Source organism: Bufo bufo, chromosome 1 (genome assembly GCF_905171765.1).
Source record: "Bufo bufo chromosome 1, aBufBuf1.1, whole genome shotgun sequence".
Taxonomy (NCBI): Eukaryota; Metazoa; Chordata; class Amphibia; order Anura; family Bufonidae; genus Bufo; species Bufo bufo.
Genome location: NC_053389.1, coordinates 828,632,679 through 828,653,319, shown reverse-complemented (window position 1 = coordinate 828,653,319; position 20,641 = coordinate 828,632,679).

The following is a 20,641-nucleotide window of genomic DNA, read 5'->3' as shown; positions in this document are numbered from 1 at the left end:
CCAATGATCATCGCTGGCAGGTTGGTGACTTTTAAATAAACAAACCAAAAGCCATATAACACATTGTATTTATAAATATAGTGTGTTCAATGGCTTCTGTGCTCTCTGCTGGGTCCTTTTCGTCGGTTGGTCCCAGCAGAGAGCACACATCACAGTGAGTAGTACCAAACACTACACATTTAGCCCCAGATCACCCTCCATCACCCCAATTAACCCCTTGATCCCCCCTGTCAATCACTAGTGAAAAGGAAAAAAGTGATCAGTGTAAACTGTCACTTTTTTTCCCCCACCAGTATTGACTGTTAGGTTTAGGTTAGTTTAGGCCCCTTTGGTAGTTAGCTTTAGTTAGCACCCAGCCCACCCCACCGCACCGCAGTCACTGATTCGCTGATTAGCGTATCGCTAATCAGCATTGGTACTGTTATAGTATCTGTAAGTGATCAGAACTGATCACAGTCAGATCTATAATAGTATTAGTGTCACCTTAGTTCGCCCTCCACCCAAAACACAGTGTTTGCCCGATCAGGCCTGATCGGTCGCCCACATGTGCGTTCACCCACGCCCACCCCGCCGCAGTGACAAAATATTTTTTATTTTTTTTTATCACTGCACAATCACTACACAAGCGCTGCGGCGATAAAAAAAAACAGTTTTTATATTTTTTATCAACCCAGCGGCCTCCGGTACTTCGCTAGCCTCCCATTTGTAAGGCAGGCTTGCTTTTTTTCTTGGGTAGTCCTAGGGAATACCCCCTAAATTTAGTTGACCAAATGGCAAGTAAGGGGTATTCTTCTGAAGAGGCCTACAGGCTTCTGACCCAGTCGGATGAGGAATGGGAACCCTCATCTGACGAATCCAGCGGGTCAGAATACGAACCTGTAGAAAGCAGTGGCAGTCTGACCCAAAGTTCGGACGATGAGGTTGAGGTCCCTGATACCACCAGGCGTACCCGGCTCCGTGTTGCTAGACCACAGGTTGTGCAGGATCCGCTTCAAGGGCAGCAGAGTGAGGCTGGCGCTGTCGGATTACGTGGTGAGGCATACACCAGCAGCGCAGCCCATCCTGGACTTAGTACCAGCACTGCCGTAGAAGATGGTGAAGTGGCGAGCACCAAAAAGGGCAGTTGAAGCTGGTACGGTGGCACATGCAGTAGTTCCCCCGTCGTAGCCACCGCACAGACAGGCCCGTAGAGCCCCTAGTGTCCCTGAGGTGCTGGCAAACCCTGATTGGCAGCCCCCATCTTCAGCCGCACCAGTAGTTCCCCCTTTCACCGCCCAGTCTGGAGTTCGGGTTGAGACAGCTCAGATCGGTTTGGCACTGTTTTTTTTTTAGCTGTTCTTGACTGCGGAGCTCTTTGACTTAGTCGTGGCAGAAACAAACCGTTATGCCACTAAATCTATAGTCGCCAACCTGGGAAGCTTTTATGCCCAGTCTTTCCGGTGGAAACCCGTCCAAGTTTCCGAACTTAAAACTTTTCTGGGCCTTCTCCTCAACATGGGCCTGACAAAAAAGCATGAATTGCGGTCATATTGGTCCACAAACCCAATTCATCACATGCCCATGTTCTCTGCTGCCATGTCCATGACACGATTTGAGACCATCCTGCGTTTCCTGCACTTTAGTGATAACAGCACCTCTCGTCCCAGAGGCCACCCAGCTTTTGACCGGCTCCACAAAATTCGGCCCCTCATAGACCACTTTAACACCAAATTTGCAGATTTGTATACCCCTGAGCAAAACATCTGCATAGACGAGTCCCTGATACATTTTACCGGGCGCCTTGGCTTCAAACAATACATCCCAAGCAAGCGCGCCCGGTATGGGGTCAAATTGTATAACCTCTGTGAAAGGGCCACAGGCTATACGGACAAATTTCGTGTCTATGAGGGTAAAGATCAGACCCTGGAGCCAGTCGGTTGCCCTGACTACCTGGGGAGCAGTGGGAAGACAGTCTGGGACTTGGTGTCACCCTTATTTGGCAAGGGGTACCACCTTTATGTGGACAATTTCTACACAAGTGTGCCCCTCTTCTGGCATTTGTTTCTAGAACAGATTGGCTGCTGTGGCACTGCGCGACCTAGTCGCCGGGGCTTCCCCCAATGGCTCATTACCACCCGTCTTGCAAGGGGGGAGAGGGCTGCCTTGTGTAACGAAGAACTGCTCGCGGTGAAATGGAGAGACAAGCGTGACGTTTACATGCTCTCCTCCATTCACGCAGACACGACAATCCAAATTGAACGGGCAACCAGTGTCATTGAAAAGCCCCTCTTGGTCTACGACTATAATTTGCTCATGGGAGGGGTGGACTTCAATGACCACATGTTGGTTCCTTATTCACTCTCCCGCAGGACCAGACGCTGGTTTAAGAAGGTGTCTGTATACCTAATTCAATTGGCTATGTACAATAGTTTTGTTCTCTACAGCTGGGAGAACAAGATCCTTCCTCAAATTTCAGGAAGAGATCATCGAGAACCTCCTGTATCCAGGAGGTTCCGTGGCCCCAACCACCAGTGTAGTGAGCCGTCTACACGAGCCAATGTCCCCAATGTCGTTGCTGGTACCTCAAACCAAGCGTCACCCCGAAAAAGATGTTGTGTCTGTAGCAGGAGTGGAATAAGGCGTGACACCCGCTATTTCTGTCCTGACTGCCCTGACCACCCTGCCCTATGCTTTGGGGAGTGTTTCCGGAAGTACCACACACAGGTACACTTAGTATAGGGATTGCGTGACACAGGACAGGCACACAGGGGTCTTAGGGCCCTTTCACACAGAGCTGCTGCAAACCTCTCCTTTCACCTGGGACAAAGTGCATAATGTACTTCACCACATCACTGGGCGATTTGCGCTTTGCACATTGTCCCATGGGGAAGGAGAGGTTTGACCTCTAAAGGTAAAAAACCAAAAAAAAAAAAAAAAATCACAGGTAAGCAAAAAAGTTAATGTTCCAAAAGTTCAATAAAGTTTATAAAAGTTAATGTTCTGCTCAAATGTTATATAAAGTTAATGTTAATAAATGTATTGCTTTGTGGCCTGTTTTTTTTTTTACCTTCTAGGTGGACCAAGCGATCAACCAGCTGCAGCACTGATGTGCATTCTGACAGAAGCATTGCGCTGCTGTCAGATTACACAAAAGTCGGTGTATGCAGCGCTGCAAGACGAGATTTCTCCTCTGCAGTAAAAGATACGTTTGCCGAGGCTTATGAGCTGAGGGGCGGTGTTCATATGCTTTGGCAAACATTTTTTATAAAAAAAAAAATTCCGGCAATGATTTATTCATCCACATCGATTGATGTGAATGGAGAAATCGGGTTTGCCAGGGCATACGGGCTGAGTGGGTTTGAATGTTGGGCGGAGCTCCTATGTCCTGGCAGACTCCTTTCCCCTCCTTTTTTTTTGCACATTTTTTGGCAGAGATTTTTTCATCCACATTGATCGATGGGAATGAAGAAATCTGTGCCGTTCATTTTTTCTTTCAGCCCAGAGGCTGAACGGGGAAAAAAAATCTCATTACCCGTATGCTCAATATAAGGAGAATAGCAGAAACTCCTAATGCTGGCCATACATGTAATGATTGCGGAGACCCTCAAATGCCAGGGCAGTACAAACACCCCACAAATGACCCCATTTTGGAAAGAAGACACCCCAAGGTATTCGCTGAGGGGCATATTGAGTCCATGAAAGATTGAACTTTTTGTTCCAAGTTAGCGGAAAGGGAGACTTTGTGAGAAAAAAATAAAAAATATAAAAATTCCGCTAACTTGTGGCAGAAAATCCAATGAGTACCTTTTAGGAGGGCATTTTTAGACATTTGGATTCCAGACTTCTTCTCACGCTTTAGGGCCCCTAAAATGCCAGGGCAGTATAAATACCCCACAATACCCCATTTTGGAAAGAAGACACCCCAAGGTATTCCGTGAGGGGCATGGCGAGTGTAACGGATCTCCTGTCACCCCGACCGGGTACCTCCGTTGATAGTTGCTCCTAGTGCTTTCCGAGGACTCCAAGCACTCCACTTGACACCGTACGCACTGCAGACCCCACGAACCGCCGAAGCTTGGTTGAGGTCTCACCGTCTCCTACCCACCCTGGACCTACGACAAGGCTCCAGGCTCCAGTGGGTGAACCTCTCCTAAAACGAGAGAGCAGGAACAGCTCTTAAAAGAGCTAGTAGTTATAGCCAGGGGAGTATAGCAAATCTCCCAGCATATAGCAATCCCCCAGCGTCGATCAGTTACCCAAACATCAGCCTCAACATGATAAAGGGTAAAACAGGAACACTTTATTGAGGGCTACCCGCCCGTATTTATGCAGGTCCCCATCTGGTGGACACGCCCCTATGGGACCAGAATGAAGACTGTGACACAGGACAGATATGCAGCAACTCAGGATACACAGACACAACACATCCCCACAATGCATCATGGTTTCCTCCTCTCTGCCCTGGAGACACCCGAGGAGTAATCCAATTATCTCTCAGGACAAAGGGAAATCGCCAATACACATGTGGATACAACAGGACAGAAATCACCACCCAAACACACAATGTCACACCCCCACAGCAAACACTGAAATTTAACATATTCCCAGACAGCTCAAGTCTGAGTGCATATTATTAGGTGAATGGCACTCAGACAACATGAATACAATAAAATGAGCTAACTGGGTACCCTCACATAACTTACAATACAATTACACAGACAGATGGTTCTGTCACACATTTCAAAACCCCACATGTCCCCATATGGCTTGGATCTGAGCGCTCAGATGCCACAAACACAGTCAAATCGCCATGGGGTTTAAGTTTTGCATGGGCTGATGAGAGGGCCCATAATCCTGGGGCAAGAGGCTGGTAGCCAGGCCCCTCCAAAACCCAGTGGCGAGGTTGGTTTCGCCACAGCGAGTTCATGTAAAATTTTATTTTTTGTCATAAGTTAGTAGAATATGAAACTTTGTAAGAAAAAAAAAGAAAAAAAGAAAAAATTATAATTTTCCACTAACTTGTGCCATAAAAAAAGTTCTAGGAACTCGCCATGCCCCTCACGGAATACCTTGGGTGTCTTCTTTCCAAAATGGGGTCACTTGTGGGGTATTTATACTGCCCTGGCATTTTAGGGGCCCTAAAGCGTGAGAAGTAGTTTGGAATCCAAATGCGTAAAAAATGCCCTGTGAAATTCTAAAGATACTCATTGGAATTTGGGCCCCTTTGTGCACCTAGGCTGCAATAAAGTGTCACACATGTGGTATCGCCGTACTCAGGCGAAGTAGGGCAATGTGTTTTGGGGTGTATTTTTACATATACCCATACTGTGTGTGAGAAATATCTCTGTAAAATGACAACTTTTCCCACTTTTAAAATGAGTACGGCGATTGAGTGTGGAAGATTTTACCATACACAGGGATAAAATGTCTCAGCATGTGACTCGTCATACCCCCTAAAACACATTGCGCTACATCAGCTCCACGGAGCCCCCGGCCAAAGTGTTGAAGTGGCGTCCGAGATCCCCAAGGGTCAAGCCAAGTAACTAAGTTTTTATGTGAAATATGTTTGTTTGTAGTTGATCTTTTTTATCGATTTTACATTGCAGATTATTTATTTTTTTTGCAGCATATGGGTGAAATTTTATAAATATTTTTATTATTTGGTCGAAAGGGTCATTGGGGGGGATTGTAACAGGATTGCCGTAGAATATCTAAAATAGCTGGTCAAGTAAAATGTTGCATGCAACAATCATTAAATAGGTGGCCAACAAAAAAGGGGCGGGTCAAAGGGCGTGGTAAAATACTGTCTGAGCATGCTGAGAGTTGTAGTTTTGCAACAGTTGGAGGCATCCTGGTTGGGAAAACACTGTGATAATATGAACAATGGGGGTTCTACAAAAGAGCTATCGTGGGGCAAAGTTCATATTCGTGTTTACACACTTGTTTTAAAATGAACGCTTTCTCCTATTATAAACAAGTAAATAATGACGCAATGCTGTGGGGCTGGTATGCAACTTTTTCCAGGGCTGGTTTTTATCCCCAGTCCGGCCCTGCCAAAGGGACTCGTACTTGTACAGCCTGGAGGCTGGGGAACTGTTAGGCTGGGAAAGCCGGATCAGATGCAAGGTATGAACTGTAACCTGTAGTTAAGTCAGGCACTAGGTTATGTTTATGTTTAGCTGAAGCCCAGCCGGGCGAGTATTTATTATTTTGTATAATTGTTTATGATGTGCTGCAATAAAGCACAGTGTTTGGACCTTAAACTTGGTGTCTGGTGAAGATATCTGTGAGAATGTCGCCCGAAAGAGAGCTAATCCCCCACAATTAGTGTCGGATGCAGGCAGGTGTCCTTGCTGAAAACTAAAAAGCAGCGCGGTTGCTAGGGGCGACGATAACTCAGGAGCCTGTTTATTCGTTGGAGCAGGTGCTGCTGGCGTTTATCTGGACTTTTTTTCTCTGTGGTGCAAACTGTGAAGGATTTAAAGGGCCAGAAGCCTGGTGAAAGAGACTGACTTGTGAAAAAAAAAAAAAACTTTTTTTGGGGTCTCTGGCTAAGTGGACATGGTTGCCGAAATGTCTGTTACCGTGACTTTCATGACGGAAAATGCCAGATGGTGGCAGCCTATAAAACGGCGAGAAAACCTGGCCAAGGAGCTGGGTTATGGTCCAAGTGAAATGGCGTGCTTTTATGTAGAGCTGGAGGCTTTGAAGGCTCAATTGCAGTGGGCCCGCGAGACAAATTCTCCAGCGCTGAGTGGACCCTTTGTGTCAGTGCTGCAGTCCAAGGTGTCAGTGCTGCAGTGGGAGTTCCGGAGACAAAGGTGTGTGTTGTTGCCAAGGGCAACCGTCGGGAAGACAAGATGAAGAACAGTGCGATTTTCTGGAGTTCCTATGTTACCTGTGACTGTGCACAGAGTTCAAAAGGGTGCTGCTGAAGTGACAGTCCAGGAAAAGTGGGACTCCAGGCCATGCTGTTTCCGGTGGCAACGGTTCCAGTAAAGAGTCGGTGTTTGGGATACCAGGAACCAAGAGAAGTCTGGTGATCTTGGTAGAGATGTCATGGGAATATCGTCGTCTCCCGAATCCACAACGTCAGGTTGGTAAGACTGTTCCTGTTAATAGTTTTGTGGCAGTTCCAGTTATCGTGCGCCGGCCACAGTGGAAACCGGCTGGGTCAGTGACTAAAAAATTACTGATGCAAGAAACCGTCTCGGAAGTGTATGTTATTGGGAAAAACGCAGTGTCTGAACATTATTTGAAAAGGTTGTGGTCTTCAAAGTCATAATCCACTTGATACCCTGGAAGGGTACTCTACAGCGTAGGATCCTATAGTCCTGATCTTTGGACTCAATGGAGAAACCAGTTACACATAGTTCTCCTGGGCAAGGCGTCAAATCGGCTGCTATGAGATTTCACCCGTTATCGCACACCACCAGGCCAGGCTTGAGGCTCAGCGGCACCAACCACTGATTGGTCTGTTGTTCCATGCCCGTCCACAGCTTCTGCGCGGTGTGGGTTTTTTCCCCCAAACAGATGAGTTTCAAAACAGCCTGCTGTTGTTTCCCCCTGGCTGTGCTGAAGTTGGTGGTAAAGGTGTTACACTGACCGGATGAAGAGGCGGTAGAGGAGTAAGCGGAGGAGGAGGAGGAGGCAACAGGAGGCAACAAGAAATGTCCTGCAATCCTCGGTGGTGGTAGAACATGCGCCAAATTTCTATCCGCCTCAGGCCCAGCCGGCACTGCATTTACCCAGTGTGCAGTTATGGATATATAACGTCCCTGCCCGTGCTTACTGGTCCACATATCGGTAGTTATGTGGATCTTGCCACACATGACGTTGCGCAGTGCACACCTAATTTTGTCCTCCACTTGGTTGTGCAGGGCAGGGATGGCTCACCTGGAAAAGCAGTGGCGGCTGGGAGCCACGTACTATGGGACAGCCACCGCTATAAGGTTTTTAAAAGTATCTGTCTCCACTAGACGGAATGACAGCATTTCAAAGACCAGGAATTTTGAAATGCTGGCATTCAGGGCCAGGTATCACGGGTGGGTAGGGGGGTACTTTCTTTTTCTCTTCGGTGTTTGGGGGATGGACAGCTGAACGCTTCCATGGGACAGTGTGGACATGCTGGGTGACGGTAGTGAAGGTGGTGGTGTTGCTGACACATCCTCTGTTTGCGGGATGGCAGGTGCCACTGTCACTCCAGAGGGGGGTGAAGAGGCCGACACTGCAGCAGAAGTGGAAGCAGGAGGAGCCAGAGACCTTTCTTTGTTTTTGAGGTGTCTACTCCACTGCAGCGCGTGCTTTGCACTTAGATGCCTGGTCATGCAGGTTGTGCTCAGGTTTAGAACGTTTATGCCTCGCTTCAGGCTCTGATTGTACAGCGTTCAAACCACTCGTGTCTTGTCATCAGCACATTGTCTGAAGAACTGCCACCCCAGGGAACTCCTTGGAGCTGGATTTGGGGTGCTCAGTCCCTGGGTGCGGTGGGCAGCAGCAGGCATACTGTCTAGGGGACGGCCACTCTGCTTTTGCACCCTGCTCCCTCTTTTGCTGTGCGGCTGGCTCTGTGTGACCACCACATTTTCCTCCGAACTGCACACGTCACACTCATGACCTTGATTCCATGTGGGGTCTAGTACCTCATCATCCTCCATATCATCTTCCACTGACTCTTCACTCCTGCCCTGCTTGCCTGTCTGCACACAGCAGAAAGCCGCAGCAGTTGTCACCTGTGTTTCTTTATCATCATCATCAGAGACGTGCTGCGGTGGTCCTCCTATGTCCACATCCTGAAACATAAACGTGCACTTGAGGAAAGTGTTTCACTTGTGCGTGTAGCTGGCACAGATTGACCACGTCCTCTCCCTGCAACATGAGCTCCACCAGCACCACCACGACCTGGGCCACGTCCCTTATTTGATGCTCTCCTAATTCTTTGAGGTCACCCACTGAACTAACAGACAGATTAACTATATTAATTTCCCTGTCACAAAGAAAATAAACACAATGCAACAGCACTCTGCAAACCAAATAAAGTACAATAATGATATAGTAAATATTCTGGTGCTAATTCTACGTATATTTTGTACATTTGAGATTCTTGGCAAATACATTTTGTACAAAATTATTTAGACCCGTCTGCCACACGTTAAGGTGATCTCTGTTAGACGGGAACCTAACACTAAATACTACCTGTTATGTGCCATAACGGCCACCATAAAATTCAGGGACTGCAGGTTCTACATGCATGCTGGGTACAGTCTGCTTTTTATATTTTGTGGTGCCAAAATGGCCTCCATTAAATTCAGGGAATGCTGGTACCAGCATGCATGCTGAGCCCACTATATACCTCTCCTGGTGCCAGATGGCTTCCAATGAATGCAATCAGAGTCCACTCTATAACTCTCCTGGTGCTAAAAGGCTTCCGAAAGTGAGTGCAGGGACAGCAGGCTACAGCTTTATACTTACACTAATTAAAATCAGCCTATGGGGCAGACAGGCTGGTCAGCAGTGCACAACTAAATGGAGTCAGCCACAACTCCAGTACAAACTGCAAAGAAAAAGTGAGGTCAGTCAGCACATCCCAATGCGCAGGTGCGCGCTGCCATGGCTAGAAAAACAAGGAAAAAATATACGATGCAACAGCACTCTGCAAACCAAATAAAGTACAATAATGCCATAGTAATAGAAACTATTCTGGTGCTGGGGGCGGAGCTTGCGCCGGATCTGTATGGCTGCGTCTGACTGAGCTCCGTACTTAGACCTGCTGGGAAAACAGCTAACGCAAGCTGCAGAGACCTTCAAACATGGTCAAAATCGGAGGACAGAGACCCACCGACCCAGGAGCCATTCCTAAAGCACCGAATCCAAATTCGGGGATGGCCAAATACCTTAAAAAGCAACCGGCTGCTCCTGGTATTAAAGAATCCAAGATGGCGCCGCCGAGTGAACGCGCCTCTGATGGCGGTGATGAAGGTCAGTCGGAGGTAGAAAGTGAGACAGGAGACGTAGGATCCCCTCGGACATTGCCTGTGTCCAGGAGATTTATAAAACAAGCACTGGCTGAAGCCTTGATGCCTCTGCGCCAAGAAATATCAAGCCTAACGCAAGAAATTCAACATGTGGGCCACAGAGTGGAAACTCTGGAAACGTCTCAGGCCGCTATGATTGAGCACAGTACAGCAGTCACTCAGTCCCTTTCTATGTGCCAGTCACACATTAATACCCTCTTCAACAACCTGGAAGACCAGGAAAATCGCGGACGTAGGAATAATTTGCGCTTTAGAGGGCTCCCAGAGCACATTACAAATGAAGAAATCTCACCTGCGATCCTGTCCATTGCATCCTCACTCTTGGGCGGCGAGGATCCCTCAAACATCTTAATTGAAAGAGCCCACAGGGCCCTTAGGCCCAAGCCAAAGGGTAATGAACCTCCAAGAGACATAATATGTCGCTTCTTAAATTATGCTGATAAAGAAAGAATCCTCTCAGCTGCAAGACAGGTGAAGAATGTTACCTATAGCAACATACCTATCTCAATATTCCAAGATTTAGCTCCTGTTACGCTCCAGAAGAGAAAGACCCTCAAGCCCCTTACTGATCTTCTCCGTGAAAAACGGATCCTTTACAGATGGACATTTCCATTTGGAATAGCATTCAATTACTCTGGGAAATCCGTCAGAGTCTCGTCTTATGAGGACTTGCAAGAATTTCTCTCATCCTCAGATGTCCCTCCTCTGGATATAGCCTGCTGGGACACTGTATCAGATGTCACTTCTCTTCCAGATTTGCCGAAAATGACACCTTGGGAAAGAGCAGGCACTCCTAAACAGCAAAGAGCAAAGAGAAGAAACAGCCCCATGGCACCAAAAAGAATTGCATGGTCCACCTCTTAGTAAATAAAGGACAGTCTGAGGCACCACCCAGATGATTCTTTCAAATGAGACTTCCTCTGTCCTCCTCCCTACCTTCCGTCCTTTCCTTTTTCCCTTAACTCTCCTTTTTCCCCCTCTATCAACCCTTATTTTCCCCACCTCCCTTCCCTCCTTTTCCCTCCATTTTTTCCCTCTTCCCTATCCCCCCCTCACATTTTCCTTCCCTGTCAATTTACTATCCTAAAGGTCTTACCACTTAATTCCTTAAATTTCCCTTTGCAGGTCATCTTATATGGGGTTATAGCCTCTTTTCCCCCCTCTCCTCCTCTTCTAATTGATAAATATCACTTAGTACCTACGTTATTGTTGGTTGCTCGTACGCGACCTTGTTTCAGTTGTTTCATGTTTGAACTTTTTCCTTTTCTTTTTCCTTTTTTATTATTTCACAGTCAAGCTACATTGATAAGCTGTACGGATATTCCTGGTGATGTGACATACTGCATCCTGACTCCTCTTGGGGCCGCCGATCATATCCATTTCTCCCTTTCTGATACCAAAAACCATAGAGAAACTCCCCCTTTTCCCCTCCCTTCCCGTTTAAGCCATTATGGTAGATTTTAAACTAGCATCCTTTAACGTGAAAGGATTAAGATCACCTTCTAAAAGATCTCAGATATTCTCCCTCCTTTGGAAGGAGAAATGCTCAGTTATCTTCCTTCAAGAAACTCACTATAAACAGGGAAAATACCCTGATTCCTCATATTCTAGGTTTCCTGAATGGTATCACTCTGGTTCTGATGGGGCGGCCTCCAGGGGAGTCAGCATTGGCTTTAAGAAAAATTTCCCTTTTCAATACTCCTCCCATGTGGCAGACTCGGAGGGAAGATATATAATATTAAAGGGTCTTATTGGCCATAAAATGTTTACATTAGTAAATATTTATGCCCCTAACCATGACCAAGTCCCTTGGCTCTTAGAAGTTCTTTCCACAGTAGAAAATGTTAGAGAGGGAACTGTTATTCTGGCTGGAGACTTAAACTTAGCTTTACTTCCAACCTTAGACACCTCGTCTAAAAAGTCTTCTACTTCAGGTAGACTCCTAAAAAAAATAAAGAGCAAGCTACACGATATGGGTTTGATTGATATATGGAGATGTATGAATCCAACAGGTATTGATTACACCTTTTATTCGGCTCCTTCTCATTCATACAGCAGAATCGACTACGTATTCGTGCCAAAAGACTTCCTGCACCAGTCCTCTGACCCCCAGATTGGAAACATTACCATTTCTGATCATTCTCCAATTTTCTGTTCCTTCCACCCACAACCTGGATCTGGTAAGTTCTCCGGTTGGAGACTTAATGAGTCCATATTGAGCGACCCTAGCCATGTAGCCTTTTTCACCTCCCTCTTAGAACAATACTTTAATTCTAATGATTCCCCTGAAATTTCCCCACAGACATTATGGGATGCCCACAAAGCTTATATTCGTGGTCACTTCATAAGCAAAAGCTCCCACTTAAAAAAATTAGCTGACAAATACTTTACATCTCTTTTAGACCGTATCCACATTTTAGAAAACCTACATAAACAGTCATTAGATCCTCAACAACTCACTGAGCTATCAGCTCTTAGATCTGAAATCAAAAACGTTTTAAATAAAAAATCAGCTAAGTACTATCTTTCCTCCCAACAAAAATTTTATGCCCACGGCAATAAAGCCTCAAGATTCCTAATGAATCGTATAAAGAAGAGAAAAAATGCTAGATATGTAACCTCTATTAAATCCCCTCAGGGCCATCAACTCTACTCCCCTGAATCCATTGCAGAACAATTCCGTCTTTTTTACAAGGACCTCTATAATTTACCACCCCCCTCTGACATCCAACTTGTCACTGGATCACACCGTCACCCTAACTCTTTTTTAGACACCCTCAAATTACCCTCTCTGACTTTGACCCAGAGGGTTGACCTTTCAAAACCATTCGACCTAGCGGAGCTCTCTAGAGCCCTAAAATCTTCTCCAAAAAATAAATGTCCCGGCCCAGATGGTCTCCCGACTGTTTATTATTCAACCTTTCAAAACACAATTTCCCCTTATCTCCTCCGAGTCTGTAACCAAACTCTCCTAAATTTTCCCCTCTCCTCGGACATGACGAGAGCTGTGATCTCGATCATCCCTAAGGAGGGAAAAGACCTTACTAACTGCGCCAACTTTCGTCCAATTTCACTCCTGAATATAGATCTGAAACTATTAGCAAAAATGTTAGCATCTAGAATACAAAGTATTCTACCTATCTTGATCCACCCCGACCAAGTAGGTTTTGTCAAAGGAAGGGAAGGAAAGGACAACACCACTAAGATCTTAAACGCCCTGTACTATGCCTCTAGTAAAAAACTACCCTTGGTTCTCCTAGGTACCGACGCGGAAAAGGCATTTGACCGCATTGACTGGTCTTATATTAAACTTACGTTACAGAAATTTGGATTCCCGGATCCTTATATCCAAGCAATCTTTGCAATGTATACTAATGCTTCCGCGTCGGTCCTAGTGAATAACTATATCTCAAATAACTTTCAGATTAAAAATGGGACTCGCCAAGGTTGCCCCCTTTCACCCCTTATTTTCGTATTAGTTATGGAAACCCTTATGCAAGCACTTAGGCAGGAGGAATCCATCAAAGGGTTAAGGATTGGCTCTCAGGAATATAAACTAGCCGCTTTTGCGGATGATCTCTTAATCTTAACCACGAATCCCAACACATCTATGCCCAAAATACTCCTTACATTAGATGTCTTCAGCTCTTTTTCTAACTTTAAGGTCAACCCTCAAAAATCCCAGATTTTACATATTGGGTTACCCCCTACGTCTGTTAAAAAGCTTCAAACAAATTCCCCTTTTAATTGGAGTACCCAATGTATTACTTATTTAGGTATTAAAATTAATGCCCACTTACCAGACCTTTTCCATCTGAACTATACCCCTCTTTTAAAATCTATGGCCGCTCAGTTGGACTCTTTAGAAAAACATTTTCTTTCTTGGTTCGGAAGGAAAAATATGATAATGTCATTGGTCATCCCAAGGCTTACTTACCTTCTCCAGGTCCTCCCTATCATGATTCCCCGTTCATTTTTCAGAAAACTAAATGCACTAATAAGACGGTTTTTATGGGATAAGAAAAGACCTAGAATCTCTCTTGCCTCTCTCATCAGACCAAAACATCTAGGTGGTATAGGCCTTCCCGATCCCGAACTATACATGAAGGCGATACACCTCTGTAGAGTGATCGACTGGATACGTTCCCCTGCACATAAACTATGGCTCCATATCGAAAACTCCAACTTTGCCTCTTCTCTTAGATCCCTTTTGCTCTCAGATAAACCACTTATTCCCCTTCCTCATATGACTAACCCTTTGATTAAGACTACCATCAAAGTATGGAAGTGGTTTTCCTCCAATTATGATATACAATCATCTCTATCCTCCCTCCTCCAAATCAGAGATATATATTCACTTGCCCCTACAGAAGTAAAAACATCTATCCCCTCCAAACTTGGATCCTTATCTACTCCTATATCTAAGCTACTGGATGGTGATGGTTGTGTCCCTCCCGAAACCACTCTAGCTTCCATAAGCGGTATACAGCCTTCTAACTTTCTTGCTATTAAATACCTTAAAGACGAACTGCTCAATTACTCCAAGACTACCCCCACAAACCTTACCTCTGGGTGGTTTGAAAACTTAATGTCCACTAATAATTATCCCCCAAAATTAATCTCCTTCCTTTACAAAAGACTTATCCAGCCTCACACGAGAGTTAAACCCTCATTCATAGGATTATGGGAAAAAGATTTGTGCAAACAATTCTCTGATAAGGAAATTAATACATTGTTGATCACCCCTCATAAGTCCTCAAGATGCGTCCGGGTACAGGAGAATGGTTTCAAAATTTTATCCAGATGGTACAGAACCCCTGATAAAATATCTCTCATGTACCCTAGCGTACCAGATTTGTGTTGGAGATGCGGTTCAAGTAAAGGCACTTTCATTCACATCTGGTGGAACTGCCCTTCCCTATTGAGTTGGTGGGAACAGATATTCCGCATTAGCAACTCCATTTGTGATTCCTCGGCCCCATGCACGCCAGAAATTGCCCTTCTATCCTTAAACACATTCAAATATGATAAAAGTCACGGGCTTCTCATACACCTTTTATCAGCTGCTCGCCTCCTAATTCCTACAAAATGGCGCTCTGATGAAATCCCCTCCATTGTCCAATGGACGAACAAGGTTGATCAAATCTATCGCCTTGAAGAATTATCTAACTGGGAGCTGAATACCAGAAAGAAATTCCTTCTGACCTGGTCGGCTTGGAAGAGATATAGAAATTTCTCCTAAACTGTCCTCTTCTAAATAAAAAATTGAGCTAGTGCCTTAGGTCACTTGGGATATATGTCAACTTTACTACTACTAACCTAGTGATTTCCTGTTATGCTATTACTCCCTTGAGTTGGAACGTGGCTTTCCTTTCTCTGTACAGCTATCACACTGGTTGCTCATTTACCATTTCCTGCTGCGTCAGGATACATTTACTCCTTGTGCTGTGATGTGTTCCTTTTTTCCTTTTCTTTGTATTATAAAATAAAAATCAATAAAAATTGTTAAAAAAAAAAAAAAAAAGAAACTATTCTGGTGCTAATGCTGCGCTTATTTTTTAAATATGAGATTCTTGGCAAATACATTTTGTACAAAATTTTTTAGGCCCGTCTGCCAAACGTCAAGGCGATCTCTGTAAGACGGGAACCTAACACTAAATACTACCTGTTATGTGCCACAATGGCCACCATAAAATTCAGGGAGTGCAGGTTCCACATGCATGCTGGGTACAGTCTGCTTTTTATAATTTTTGGTTTCCCTGTCACGTACAAAGTGCGCATGTACCTCACACCAAAAATGGGTATATGTCACCCACCGAACTAGCAGTCAGATTAAATATATTAATTTCCCTGTCACGTATGCAGTGCACGTGTGTCTCACACCAAAAATCGTATATAATCGGCTGGATCACAAAATGGCGCAAAAAAACACCTCACCAGGCACTCATGTAGAGAATGAAAATTCTTCTTCTTTATTTCATATTCTTTTTGCAGTGTAAAAACAACGTGTTTCGGGTGTCTAGAGCCTCCTTCATCAGGTTAAAAGGCTTCATAAGGGATGGAACATGATTCATAGGTATTTAAACATAAAAACGCGCCAAAAAAGCATCTCTGGGCAGTCCAATGGGAGTGGCTCTGTCCCAGAGATATAGCTAATTTGCATACAATAAAACAATCATTGGTATGTAAAACAAAGCATATGAACCTACTCAGAGGCTCAGGAGAACTGGCAATAGACATTGCAACACTTCTTTATACATTTTTATTTGTACATTCTCGTATACATACACGTAAGGGTTTGTCTTGTAGTCATGTGATCGCAATCGCGATCTCATGGTCCCATTACTTAGCAGCAATGACCGCTGCTCATGTCATGATTGGGCAGTGTGGGAGGATAGGGATCGGACAAAGGTCACATAGTCTAGCCCATACCACGTGACCACACTGCCATGGGAACGTCGGGACGCTAACGGGAAAGAGCTAGCGTCCGGGCATGGGTCATGTGATCTGTGTGCAAATTAGCTAACTCTCTAAGACAGAGCCACTCCCATTGGACTGCCCAAGGATGCCTTTTTGGCACCCTTTTTATGTTTAAATACCTATGAATCATGTTCCATTCCTTATGAAGCCTTTTAACCTGATGAAGGGGGTTCTAGACACCCGAAACGCGTTGTTTTTACACAGCAAAAAGAATATGCAATAAAGAAGAAGAATTTCCATTCTCTACATGAGTGCCTGGTGAGGTGATTTTTTGGGCCATTTTGTGATCCAGCCGATTATATACCACAAATTCCTTTGGAGAAGTCTTGGGCTCAGGGCCGGTGCTACCATAAGGCAGATCAAGCGGCTGCCTTAGGGTGGACCCTGGGGGAGGGCGGAAAAATGAACTTTTTTCTGCGTGCACGAGATAAATATGTTTCAATTTACACAAACAACAATCATAAATGGAGGGGGGGGAGATGGTGACGGTGACATGATGGGAGGGGGGAAGATGATGTGCCATGAAGGGGGGGGACTGAATGGTGCCATGGTGGGGAAAAAATGTGACATTGAGGCCTTGAGGGGGAGAAATGTAACATTGAGGGGGTGACATGTGACAATTTTTGACATGGAGGGGGATAAATCTGACATGGGGGGAGAAATCTGATATGGGGGTGATGTGACAGAGGGGATTATGTAAAAAGGAGGGGGAGAAATATGTCATGGAGGGGGGAAATGTGACATGGAGGGCTGATGTGACATAGGGGGGTGATTTGACATGGAGGGGGAGAAATGTGACATTAGGGGTTGATGGCTTACATGGGGGCATAATGGCTTACATGGGGGCTGATGGCTGACATGGGGGGCTTATGGCTGACATGGGGGGCTGATGGCTGACATGGGGGGCTGATCTGAGGCATTGGGGGTCTGATCTGAGGTCTGATTAACATTGGGGGTCTGATTGCTAACCTGAGGTGTAATGGAAAATGTTTTTTTATTATTATTAGGGATCGACCGATATTGATTTTTTAGGGTCGATACCGATACCGATAATCTATGTACTTTCAGGCCGATAGCCGATAATTTATACCAATATTCTGTGAATTTTCATTAAAAAAAGAAAATTCCTACACAAATCTGCTGAAAATGAATATGTTTATTGTTAACGTGTAGGTTTTTTTTCTTGAAAATCTTTATTTTTCATTTATAATTAATATTTTAGTGTGTTTTTTTTTTTTTACTATTAGTCCCCTTAGGGACTAGAACCCTTGTCCTATTCACCCTGATAGATCTCTATCAGGGTGAATAGGACTTCACTCTGTCCCTGCTGCTCTGTGCTTTGTGCACACAGCAGCATGGAGCTTACCATGGCAGCCAGGGCTTCAATAGCGTCCTGGCTGCCATGGTAACTGATCAGAGCCCCAGGCTTACACTGCTGGGGCTCTGATCAGAACTTCCACTGAGGAGGAGGGGAGAGGGGACCCTGTGGCCACTGCCACCAATGATTAATACTGGGGGGCTTGGGTGGGGGGTGCACTGCGCCACCAATGTCTTTAATACTGGGGCTTGGGGGGGCGCACTGCGCCACCAATGTTTTAATACAGGGGTTGGGGGGGGCACACTGCGCCACCAATGAAGATAACTCTCTCATTCATTCATATACAGGAGGCGGGAGCTGGCTGCAGAATCAACATAGCCGGCTCCTGACCTCCATGAGCGTTAGCTGCGATCCGCGGCACCTGAAGGGTTAACTACCGCAGATCGCAGCTACTTGTCATAGAGGTCGGGAGCCGGCTATGTGATTCTGCAGCCAGCTCCCGCCTAATGTATATGAATGAATAAGAGAGTTATCTTCATTGGTGGCACAGTGGCCATAGCCCCGCCCCTCCTCTTGTCCCCTGTCCTCTCATTGGTGGCAGCAGCAGCACAGGGGGAGGGAGACACTGCTTCCTTCTCCCCTGTGCTGTTGGGGGAACACGGAGAGCGCTGTCAGCAGCGCGATCCTTGTTCCCAATACGTTATCGGTATATCGGCAAAATAAATGCCGATACCGATAACATTCAAAATCCTGAATATCGGCCGATTGTATCGGTAAAACCGATAATCAGTCGATCCCTAATTATTATCCTCCTCTAAAACCTAGGTGCGTCTTACAGGGCAAAAAAATACTGTCCTCAAACTAGCGATTGTATGAAGCAGAGAGAAGATACCAGGACCACACAGAGGAGAAGCCAGCTGCTGCAGATGGGACCAGGGCCAGGTGAGCTGCGAGGTGGGGGGCACCAAAATGTAGCTTCGCTTGTGTTGGCAAAAATCCTTTCACCAGCCCTGCTTGTGCTCCATCTCCTGAAGCTTTTGGATACAGCGGCAGCATCCACCTAACCGGACACACCTTACCCACAATCGCACGGTAGAGTTGTGCCTATTTTCTAGCACAACTCGAGAAGTTGAGCCTCCATTTGGTTTGCTCTAATCACTCTTACTAAGTTGTGAACATACTACCCTATGGTGCGCCCTTTACCTGTCACAAGCAGACAGCTGAGAAGTTCTGACAGGAGCCGTTCAGATCCTCCCCCTTGAGTTTCTTTGTTTTGGTTTCTGTTCCTCACCTCGTTAGGCTATCTCAGCTGTCATGCAGTCAGACTCATTACCTCCCTTTATATTCTCCCCCATAAGGTAGTTGGGTGTGGCTGATACAACTTCCTGGAATGAGTGTGCATGCTGTCTTCAGCTCCCAGCTCCCAACTACCAGTTCTCAGTTCGTCTGCAGATAAGTGTTGTTTTAGTATTTATGATTTTCTGTTGTCTGGATCCAGGTGACCCTGACTCCCTCCGTGTCTGTGTAGGGAGCCGGTGGTCGTGTCCCCTCACTATTGTAGGGCCTTCAGGTTCAGATAGCCGAGGTACGTGGATATGCGCCCATTCACCTTTAGAGTGGTCGCATAGGCTGAGCAATAAGGGAGAGCGGCAGGTCGATTGCAGGGGTCTCCCTTTTTGTTCCTTAGTTGTGGATCCAGTGAGTCATCGTATGTTATTTGTATCATCTTGTCTCCTGTACACCATCCGTGACATTATCAGCCACCAAAACCGTCTAGCATGGATCCGGTTTCACTTTTGGCTGAACGCTTTCAGGGTCTTGCTTTGGAGGTAGCTGATCTCCGTAAGACTTTTTCTCAGTTTCAAGTGACCGGTTCAGCTTGCGTTCATGGAGTTTGTGCTGAGCCTAAGATTTCGCTCCCGGATACGTTTTCCGGGGGTAGTGAGAATTTTGTACGTTTTAGAGAGGCCTGCAAACTCCATTTTCGCCTTCTTCCCCATTCTTCCGGTGATGAAGAACGAAGGGTGGGCATCATTATATCGCTGCTCAGGGGTAATGCTCAGTCCTGGGCCTTTTCGCTGCCGGAGAGGGCACAACCCCTCCGTTCAGTGGATGAATTCTTTTTAGCCCTGGGTCAGATATATGATGATCCGGATCGTATTGCTCTGGCTGAGTCTAGACTACGTCTGTTATGCCAGGGTAAACAATCTGCAGAGATATACTGCTCAGAATTTCGGAGATGGGCAGCAGATACGGGTTGGAATGATGCTGCACTCCGAAGTCAATTTTGTTATGGTCTTTCTGAGGGATTGAAAGATGCATTTGCCTTTCATGAAAGACCTACCTCCTTGAATTCTGCTATGTCTCAGGCTGTTCGTATTGACAGGCGTCTTAGAGAAAGAGGAGAGATTTCTCCTTCTTATCATGCTCAGTCCCGGGACAGTGCAGCGGTGTCATTCTGTGCACAGGGGTCTCAGTCGCTGTCAGCCCCTTCTGAGCAGGAGCCCATGCAGCTGGGGTTGATTGCCTCTGACAATAGAGGATTCAGCCCGCAGGGGAGGGTTTGCTTTTGTTGTGGAGGTATAAATCATCTGGCAAATGTTTGTCCCTCTAGGAGATTCAGGCAGTTTTCTGGGAGTAATAAAGAGACAAAAAGGAAGAAATCTTTTAAGAATATTCCGTCTGTTACTATTGGCAGGGTTGAGGCGGAAATTGAAGAATTGTCTTTTGCTTGTAGTTCCCGTTTTGTCCTGCCTGCTAGGGTGGCGCTAGAGAGCAAGAGCATTTTTTGTGAGATTTTTGTGGATAGTGGAGCAGCTGTCAACCTCAT